Here is a 10,184-nt window from a genome sequence, read left to right on the forward strand (position 1 = left end):
GAGACAGCCTGAGTGACATTTAATAACTAAATTGAAGAGGTTTGTTGCACTGTGATGTGTCTAATAGATAGGAACCTGCCCAGACAGTGGGCCGGAGCTCGCATTAGTGTATTTGACCTAATCAGGATCAGGCAGAGAAAGTGCCCTCCAGGACTTACACCAGATATACTTAATGTCTGCAGTCTCTTAAGTAACAGGATGTAGGGTGTCTCACAGATGTCACTCGTGGACATGAAGCACATTTGTATGACATTTACATTTGGAATATTGTGACTGTAATGACCTTTTCTCCAAAGCTGGTAACACTTGGTTTATATAAATAATCAATAGATTTTCAGGAAATGTAATCCATGTGGGAACAGGTCAGGAAACAATGTGTTTATGTCACCACCACCAACACAGTATCCAACCAAGGAGTCTCCACTTAGATTCCTCTCATAATTTTAGACCTCTGAAATTATAGCTCCCTGTGTTCAGTTAATCATTTTCGATAATATATATTAATGTCTTTAAATTGATGTGAAGTAAAATGTTGTTGCTGGACTTGACAGTTGAGAGTTAGCGGTGTGGGAATGTGGAATGAAGTGGAAGGAAATGTTGTCCTGTCCTGGACTGTAGGCATGCAAGACAAGACCAACAGACCCTCTCGCGCAGCCTTCAGAATGGAATGGAGTATATCACTTTTTATAAAATACATTCATTAGCATTCATTGAATGTGGAAAACGAAATATGGATGGAATGACATTTGCACATGAAGAAACTACTTTTTTGGTTACACACAAGCAATCATCTAAGTTCACTTGCTGTGATAATTTACTGAGGATACAGTGGCATTATTGATATTGTTTTTGAAGATTATAATATTAATTATCCTCCTCCTGAAATCTATTCAACCCAATGTTCTTCTCTATTTGGCCATTTTTGGAGCCAAAACAGGCGGGATCTTAAATTCTGATTGTAGAATAAAAGCCTGTATTTGTAGATGGTTTTCTCTCCTTCAGAGGCAGGAATTTGCATTTTTGTTCAAAAAACCCTCTAGATTCAGCAAGCCACCAATTAAGGTTTCCGTCCACAAAATGAGCAATAGCATAAATGGCAGTCAGCTTTAAATTTCACCAGAAACCTCAGGAATCATTTTTTTATTTTATTTTTATAGAAAATGAAATGCAGCATTTTTCCTTGCTTTGCACCTGACCCCAGCTGCAAGTTCTGTATAATTTGAATTAATTCTGATTCATTCTGTTCACTCGACTCTAATACCATTGTAGAAATGCACAACTGCCATCGATTCATGTTAAGTTCATTCCACAAGTGCAAGCATACAATAATGAGGGGATTACAGAAATAAAGTGGGTTTTCGCTGCATGGTCATATGAGCTCAACATGGCGGCCACCATGATTGGACCCTCCATTTAAATGAAAATAATTACTGATATGGCTGAAGTGGGCCTATTCATCTTATGTAAGATATTGTGCAAAAGTACTCTGTTTCTTTATGTAAAACCCTTTTAATGAGGCACCCTTAATAAGTCAGAAAATGAATATGAACCTATAAAAGGCATTTGCTCACAGCTTGAGTCTCAAAAACAAGAATAAAACAACGTCTGTGGAAATGTTGAAGACATTACGCAGGAGTCTGAATTGTATCAAAGTGAAGTAAGATTTAATAGGAGCCTGAAAACAGTTATCCAGTCCTGCTCACAGAGGTGCTCAGTCATTTGCTCTTTAGAAGAACCGTGAAACGCCTGGCGGAGAGAGAAAGCGTCATTGGACAGTGTGCTTTACACCCGTCTGACTCAGAGCAGGGCATTGGTGTGCTGGTCTGACATTCATGATCGGTCATAAGTGGGCGTTACTTCTGGTCTTTGACGTTAGTGTTTGATTGGTCAGCTGTTGCTCTTGGCGTCACTGCGCTGCCAGCTGATCGGGAGGAGAAGCCGGTATGAGGGGAGTTGAAGCGGAGACTCAGGACGCAGCGATATGTGGCTCTAGATTGTGAAATTTCGGACGGTAGACTAATGGTGTCGAGTTGAAGTTGAGCAATTATATTGTTAATAGTTTCGAAAGCACTCTTGTTGTCGGCGTAGGTTATAGGATGAGATCTGAGCGGAGTCGCGTTTTAGCTCTTTGATTTCAGGAGTGATCTGAGATTAAGGTGTGGCTTTCAGCAAAAGGGCGAATTACTTAAACTGTTGCAGAACTTACATTTATTTCTTGGATTTTTAGCCTTGAATTACAGTGAGAGTAAGGCATTCAAATAGGGGAAAGAGAGACCGCAAATGGGTTCGGGACATGACCCTGGTCGATTCGAACTTGGGTTCCCAGTGAGCCAACCGCCTTTAAATGTCGAATGTGCGCTACCTTTATACGCCAGAGCTTCGACTGAATTGAATCACAAGGATTTCGCGAGAATTTGATGCGCGTGCCACCGATGAGCTATTTAAATCCAGGAAGCGTTCGATTAGGCTACAGAACGGAGTCTAATCGTTCGATGACCGTTGCAACATTCTCTGTAACTTTTCGGAAGTATGTGAAACCACTTCAGAACGAATGGAATCTGTTACATTCCATTGGAGGAGATCGCGAGAGCGCTTGGTTCAGAGTTGAGCCGTACAGGGCGTGAGCCGTCCGCTGGCTAGTAGACAATCTGTAGACTGTATGAGGGGGGAAAACCATTGCGAAATTAAAGGATGTTGAGCGAGTATTGATATCTGATATATCTGGGAGTCGAATCTTTTACCAGACTGACATAGGAATCGATCGACGACAGAGATCGAGAATTCTACCAGTTGAAGTAGGTAGGTGTTGGACATTCCCCATTCAGAAGTTTTCGCTCAAGTGTTTGTTGAAAAACTCAATACTGCATCGATATCGATTTAATTCCATGCATAAATTCCAGCAAATTTACGGATGTCAGACAAGGCGACGAAAATGAACACTGACTGATATTAACAGTGGGCGTTGCGCTGCCTTCAGTTACAATATATTAAACTCATGTCGCCTGACGTAGGCTATTCCGTTAGTGATTTTATTTTTTATTTTGTTGGCTTGTTTTTCTTAGTTGTATAATATGTAGCCTGTGCCATATGCTTCTTTTTAACTTACGTCAAATGACATGCACTAGGCCGCAAATGGATAGTTAACCGACATTAACATTTAGTATTTGTTTACTCACTGTCATATTTTAAACCCTTTCAAACATCTCCGGGAAAAGATATTTAGCAGAACAAGTAGGCCTAGATGCTATTCACTTTTAATGAGTAGAAACGTATGGAATCAAAGTGAATGGTGGCTGCAGGCTGTCAGACCCTCAAATTCTGCTTAACACTTCATTCTGTGCTTTACCGAAGGATAAAACATTAGTGTGTGCAAAGGATTGATTTAAAAAAGTTTTTTTTTTTTAAAATGAACTGTCGCTTTAAGATAAAGTTTTTAGTCTATGTCTCTTTAAATGTGAATAACAGGACACAGGAGCAACAGGATATTCGCTATATAAGATACATTTCGAATATTAAAATATTAGTTTTGATAGTTAAGTAATTGTAGGCTACAATAAAACATGGATTTGGTCATGAAATAACGCGTATAGGCTATTGATTCCTGTGAGGCGAGAGCATGGCAAATTCCTCCAGACCCCACCCTTCACGGTGCGATATATAGGGGTTTTGTCTTCTTTTCCCCTCTAGGTTACCTTTTCCTTTTTTGTGTCTGTTTTCTCTCACTTTTCTCTTTTTACACACAGCCTAACATCTGGAGTGAAGACCTCCGTTTAATACCAGTGTCAACACTATGTCATTAAATGGATTTCTTCTTGCGTCTGAAATGACGTCCGCCTGCTGAAGGTAAGTTATGAAATATGACTGTTAGATGTGACAAGTGGTGAGGGTGATTTCAGAACCGATAGCAAATAATCTTTTCAGCTTTTACAATTTTATTATAAAATAAACTGATACAATGTAACTGTTCTGAATTTTTTTTTTACACAATCATTCAGACCATTATATAGGCCTATCCAATGACTAAGCAAGCAAGGCATTTTTTAAAATCAATTCCATCATATCACCAGATGATTCCTCTTTCCTCTTTTTGAATTTGTAGATGGGATTAAGCAATTACATGTTGACAAACATCCTTAACTCATGTTTATGCAACAGATTTAATAGATGTCAACTATTTAATAGTTGTTTCAAGTAAAATGCAACATTTCAAGCAATCTCTGAGTCTGTACTACTCTTACCAGAATTATGCCGATTAAGGTTATGTCATATTGAATCAAGTTTTTCATCTTTAATCTACACCACATAATTAACTGAATAAAGAAATATATAGAAAAATGTTAAAATAATGTATTTGGCTTTTTAATGTTAGGTTAAGAATATTTTTCCCCTCTTGTTTTTGTTGCTTTTGAGTCTATTTTGAGATTTTGATTAACAAGTAATTGTCACATGACTGAATGTGATCTTTGAATTCCTGCATCAGGTTAATAATACATTAGTTAAACTACATTAAGACAACAATGGAATATGGCTCATTAAATTTTTTTTATAAATCTGTGTAAATTTGTGAAAAATGAAATGCCATCTACCCTGATTGAATGTCAGAAATTAAGTAAGGGCTGTAAAATGGATGTACTATATGTCAGTCGTATACACTTTTAAATAAGCAAGTTCAGATTGAAGTAGCTCATTAAAGACAATCACAATGCAGTTTATGGAGGAAAAAAGGAACATCTGTTCTCCTGCCCAGGGTATATCTTGAATCTATGCGCGAAGGTCTACTTTTCTTACAATCTTTTCAATTCAATTAATTTAGTAAGAGCAAGCTCTTATTTCCTGATTCCAGTGTTTGAGCATCTGAAGGCGGTAGGTTTTTTTTTTCCAGGGAAATGTTTGTTTTGTGATCCCAATTTATAGTCTTGCAGTTGTGTTCGCTACTACCTGAGTTTACTTTTCATTCATGTGTGGCTGGAAAGATACCGAAATATATCAGTGGAGTTGAAATCACAGGATGTTGGATTGCCAAGTTTTTTTGGACATTTATTGGTTTTACTGTGAGGCCTTTCATGATATATTGAACTTGTCTACATATTTTGCTTTAACCGTGGAGTTAAGTGAGTAGATCTGTGGGGACGAATGGACCACAGCATGGAGCTCAGACATCTGCATGCGTGGACAGATGAGGAGAAATGTCATAGCACGGAGACTTTTGGAGCCACACCCTTAGCGTTACACAGTTCTGCTGTTCTGCAGGCCTCTTTGACATTTTGATTTTTTTTTACACTCTCATTTGTGGAGTTTTTAAGTGGTTTTTCTGAAGTATTGGCATACATTCCCTCCGTAATTGGTGCGGTATTGTGCCGCACAGACTGTGAGTGGGTTTTTTTGTTTTGTTTTTTTTTTTGCAGATGAAGCTCGGCTGTGACAGTGATTTGCCTGTTTGGCAGGTGGCTGTAGTTGTCTTGAGTGTGGGAGGGGAGGATCTCAGAAGAAGGTCTGCTGTTGTCTCAAGGACAGCGTAGCTTCCCGTCTGTGCAGCCCCGCAGTCCTGTGGGACCAAATGCTGGCCGCTCAGGCGGTTTGTGCCACGAGGTCTCAAAGCGAGCCTGCGGAGCTTCTGTCCATATTTTCACCATCAGTAGACTTGTGCAGTTAACTTCATAGCAATAGCGCTTTATTATCTAAGTAAGGAAATGATTCGGCGCGGTCTCTGACTTGTAGGCTTCTAGAGTGAGTTTGCCTCTGCTGTCTACCCAGAGGGACCTGTATAATCTCGCTTTGATTAAATGGGCTGCAGGCTTTGTGCTCCACACCGCCATGTAAGTGACCTAGTTTGAGGTTTTGTGCTATTGTTCTTCATTGAATTTCTGTGCTCGACATACAAGGCGGCGCACATATACGTCGCAGAGATGCTCCAAACTCTGAATAACGAGCTTATTCATTCTATACGGAGAAAACAGGCTTGTTTTAGTTCTGTTGACTTCACTTGTGGAATATTTCTGTCTCTTTCTCTCTTTTAAGGCAGCCAAGCTAGTTCACCTCAGCAGTACAGACTGTGAGCTGGCCCAGCTCTGTGGGAGGGTGGAGTCAGTCCAGCTCGGCGTATCTCAGACAGCATGAAGGCCTCTGCAGACAGAATGGAATTTATACCATATGTACCAGACATCCCAAGAATGCATGGCACAGAGACTTGACCAACGGAAAGAACTGTAGAAAGCGCAGTGGAAAGGGTGAGAGAGAGAGGGCGGGAGGGCAAGCTGCAGGAATGAACCTGTTGAGTATAATTCTGTTAGTGTTTTCCAAGGAAATATTTAGTCTTTAGGCAAGTGGTGATGGACTGTAGAGTTCTTATAGTGAATTAAAAAAAATTACCTATGACATTTTTATATAGCCAAAATGCATTAAATTGATCAGAAGTGACGGTAAATACATTTTATAAGGCTGCAAAAGATTTCTGAAAGTATCCTGAAAAATGATGAGGTCCAAACATAATTAAATTATAAGGAATAACAAAGTTTAATAAGTAAAAGATAAATGTATTTATTATCTAACAATCTATAAAGAATAACAAAAGAATCAATTAAAATAGTACGAGTTGTTGAAGTGACCAAGTTTTGGAAATAAAAGGAGAAATGATTTGTCCAAAGTACTGACTCTGATGTGATAAATAAAGTTTTATTGTGTGAAATGCCACCTGCCACTTAAATCCTTGCGCTCTTAAAGCAGAATGGATTATGATTGGCTTTCAATGTTTTTATTGTTAAACAGCTGGAAAAATTAGTTCTGAAAATGATTTTGACAGTATCATTTCTACGTGTTATCATTAACCTAGTTATGGTGTGAACTTTGCTATTCTTTTATATTTAGAATGCCTTTTAGACCTTTTTCTTTATTTTTGTTTATAGTAATAGTCCTTTGTGATGTGAAATCTATGCAAAATAGAAGAAGACTGAATTGAATGAAGTTACCTAGATTTTTTATATCAGGGGTTCTGCACTCTGGCCCTGCAGCATTTAGCTCATCAAAATTACCTGCCTGTAACTTTCTAGTAATCCCGAAGACCTTGATTAGCTTGTTCAGGTGTGTCTGATTAGGGTTGGAGCAAAACTAAATACAGTTTATAGAGTAGAGTTTAGAATAGAGTTTAGAACCCCTGCTTAATGGGCTAGATTGTGTGATGGTCCTGCGATCTGCTGAAAAGCATGATTTTTATTTTAACAATTATTGTGACATGTGAATGTCTAGGTCATGGTGACATGACAAGGTCATGATCAATATGTCTACAGAGGCAGACTTTATGGTTTTTACACATCGTTTGATTTTGGGCTGTCAAAATCAAACCAGACGAAAGGTGGTTTCTGTGTTTGTGGCCCCTAAACAGTGGTCTTACGTTGTATAGTGAGAGCGGTTCAAAGACGGCAGTTTTCATAATGTTGTAATCATAGATAGCCTGCGATTAATTTTCTGACAGCATCAGAAATTTAGCATGATCATCCCAGTGTGTTTGCTGCTATGACCTACGTCAACTGACTAGCCAATAAAAATGCAACGTGAAATGGCATATTGATCAATTACAACATGGTACTAAAACTTATAACTACTTTCCTCAAGCTCCTTTTGCAAAATTGGCATGCCAAGTTGGCCTCTTTTCCTGAGCCATGATTGCGTACCTATTCTCTTTTCGCTTCCTCCTATTTTTTTTTTCTTCATCGCACATAACCACAATTGCCAAAGTGCGATTCATCTTGCTCTAATTGTTTACCACTAGCGCATGCTGCTGGTGTTTTGTTCTTTTATACTAACTACTGGCCTACGATTCAATAGGTGTCATCATCGTACAGTCTACATGCATGTTGCAGTCGTACCAAAGTTTATTCACTCCATGTTGTACAGTGTGATTTGTAATGATCTTATTGGATTAACCAAATTGCACCTTCTGTAGGAGGCATAAGCGTCTTTGCATGACTTCCTCTTAGCAGAAGTGTAATATCTAAAAAATAGAATGAGGGAACCTTTCGTAAGACATTCTCACACTTATACCAGAACAGGCTTAAATGTAAGGTTAGATGTGAAATATATGCGCAATGCATCAGCATGTTTAATAAAACCTAATTTATGGTAAATGATTAACTGATATTTAAATATAATGAGCAACATAATTGTAGTGTAGATTTTGTCATTATTATAATGCAATGGTGAAAATTTGAACAGAGAGATTACTATTCAGTCTGATTTACCCATGGCACAGTATTAAAAGCATGATTGAGTAAAATCAAAGCTTTTGCTTCATTTGCTGTGCTGGGAGAGGCAGCTGCCACTCTGATTGCAAGCAATAATTCAGAGTTCGACGGGTGGGGTGAGGGAGAACAGGCATTGCTTTTGTCATTATAACAACCAACATTATGAAAGAAGTTTCATTTGAGTTTCTGCTTATTCATGGTTTATCAGCTGCATCAGCTTCCTTTTGCATTTGCTGTTCATACAAAATGTTCCTCTGAATGTAGTCCAGTGTAACTGCATTGGAGAAGGGGCAGGGAGGAGTTATGTACTCATGCACACACATATACAAGCAGCATGGCTGCAGCACTCCTTATGCAATGACATGCCAGAAATATGCCTGATTTGTCAGGTTCATAGTACAGGGTTTTAAATGGGTCTTTGGCTTTGCCACAAGCTGTGTTTTAAAAAAATAACGAGAAGAAGCTCAACCCTCGTTTTTAATCTTGGCCAGATGTTCTGCATTCCTTGGTGCTGCAATCTGCATTTCAGAAGAACGAGCTAAAGAAAGCACAATTACCTCCGAGCACTAAACTTCCCTATTTTTCTGAAGGCTGTACCCTGCAGCATGTGGCATTCATTGCAGTTCACATATGCGTGTCTGTGATTTTTGTGCTATATAAGCGTGCTCCATTCATGCCGGCCGTTGTGCCCCCCCCCCCCCCCCCACAAAAAAAAAAGCAGTGTAAATGTGTGGTGTGCTCATCGCACTCTTAAAGGCTCCAACCGCTTCCTCTGGCTATGTGTGGGTCCCTGGAGCTCTCGTTTGAGATTTATAGAAACCCCACCCCTCAGCCCTGATATTAGCAGGAGATTACATGAATTCCTGAAATGGCTTTGCTTCTTCCTCATTGCCCCACAGTCATTTCCATTGTATAACCCAGCTGGAATTTCCTCTTTTATATCAAACTGTTTTGCCTGCATGTTTTTCTGTTTGTCAAGTGGCCGGAGGAACTAGAATAGCGGTTTAGACAAATAAGAGGTGGCTCTCGATAGAGACCTTTCACAACCATCGTCTTACTTCTGGGGAAGAAGTGCTGGGATGCAAATGCACACTTAAATGCGCCACACCCCTTTTCCTTTGCTTCAGTGTTCCTCGGATAAATTAACTTGGTCTTCCTGATACGCTCAGGCTTTGGCTAGTTATTTCAGATTAAGGCTGATTACTTCCCTTGAGCGTGTTAAACTTTCTGTGGCCATGACTTGGCTGTGACATGTTTGGATTTATGTTCATCTGAGCTTTATATAGACATTCATGTGTCTTTTCCTCTACGCACATGCACTACCATCCCCAATTCATACATTTTTGGTCGGCAGGGCAAGCACGCCTACACCAAGACAAAGTCTGTGAGCCGAGAGAAGGAGCAGGATGTATGTGACGTCTGCGTCCTGGACGAGCCCTCGGTAAGTCTTCCTGTTTACCTCGTCGTCTTCACAAACAAATGAACGTCATCAAAAAGTCCTTTGGGTACAGGTGCGTTTTTCTCTATAATGGTTTGTTCCGATCTCTTCCCCTTCCTGGCATCTGCCTTTTTTTAGTCTTTTCATCTGTGCATTAGTGAATGGGCATCCATTTCTCAATGTCTGCACTTCTCCATTTCTCACTGTTGCCTGCCCGCCGGTTGACTCATGCCGTGATTCATGGCAGAATTACTGGAGCCGCCTCAGCATTTGAAGCATCGTTGTTGGAACTGTGATTGCCTGGCCTCTTCTGAGGGCCCGATACAGGCACAATGATGCTTGATTAAGGATGACGTCGAGATGCAAGTGTATATGCTGCTCTGTGCATATGTAAAGGATGGTGAATAATGCACAAGATCTGCGTGAGACAGAGGAGAATGGTCAGTGGAGTGAAAGGGACAAGCCCGGACACATCTCTGGACACTCTGGAGTTTTTTCTCTTTCAGAAT

At 39.7% G+C, this 10,184-nt stretch overlaps 1 protein-coding gene across 1 annotated transcript in view; it reads left to right on the forward strand.

The window, feature by feature from the left end:
- Positions 1 to 1,952: 1,952 nt before the first annotated feature.
- The window catches only part of aipl1 (aryl hydrocarbon receptor interacting protein-like 1), a 36,336-nt gene continuing 28,104 nt past the window's right edge, over positions 1,953 to 10,184 (forward strand). The window contains exons 1-2 of the mRNA XM_067450640.1: positions 1,953 to 2,799; positions 3,744 to 3,843. The gene's annotated coding sequence lies outside the window, so the exon portion shown is untranslated. The remainder of the gene's footprint in view (positions 2,800 to 3,743; positions 3,844 to 10,184) is intronic.

Source organism: Pseudorasbora parva, chromosome 8, assembly GCF_024679245.1.
Source record: "Pseudorasbora parva isolate DD20220531a chromosome 8, ASM2467924v1, whole genome shotgun sequence".
NCBI classification, from domain to species: Eukaryota; Metazoa; Chordata; class Actinopteri; order Cypriniformes; family Gobionidae; genus Pseudorasbora; species Pseudorasbora parva.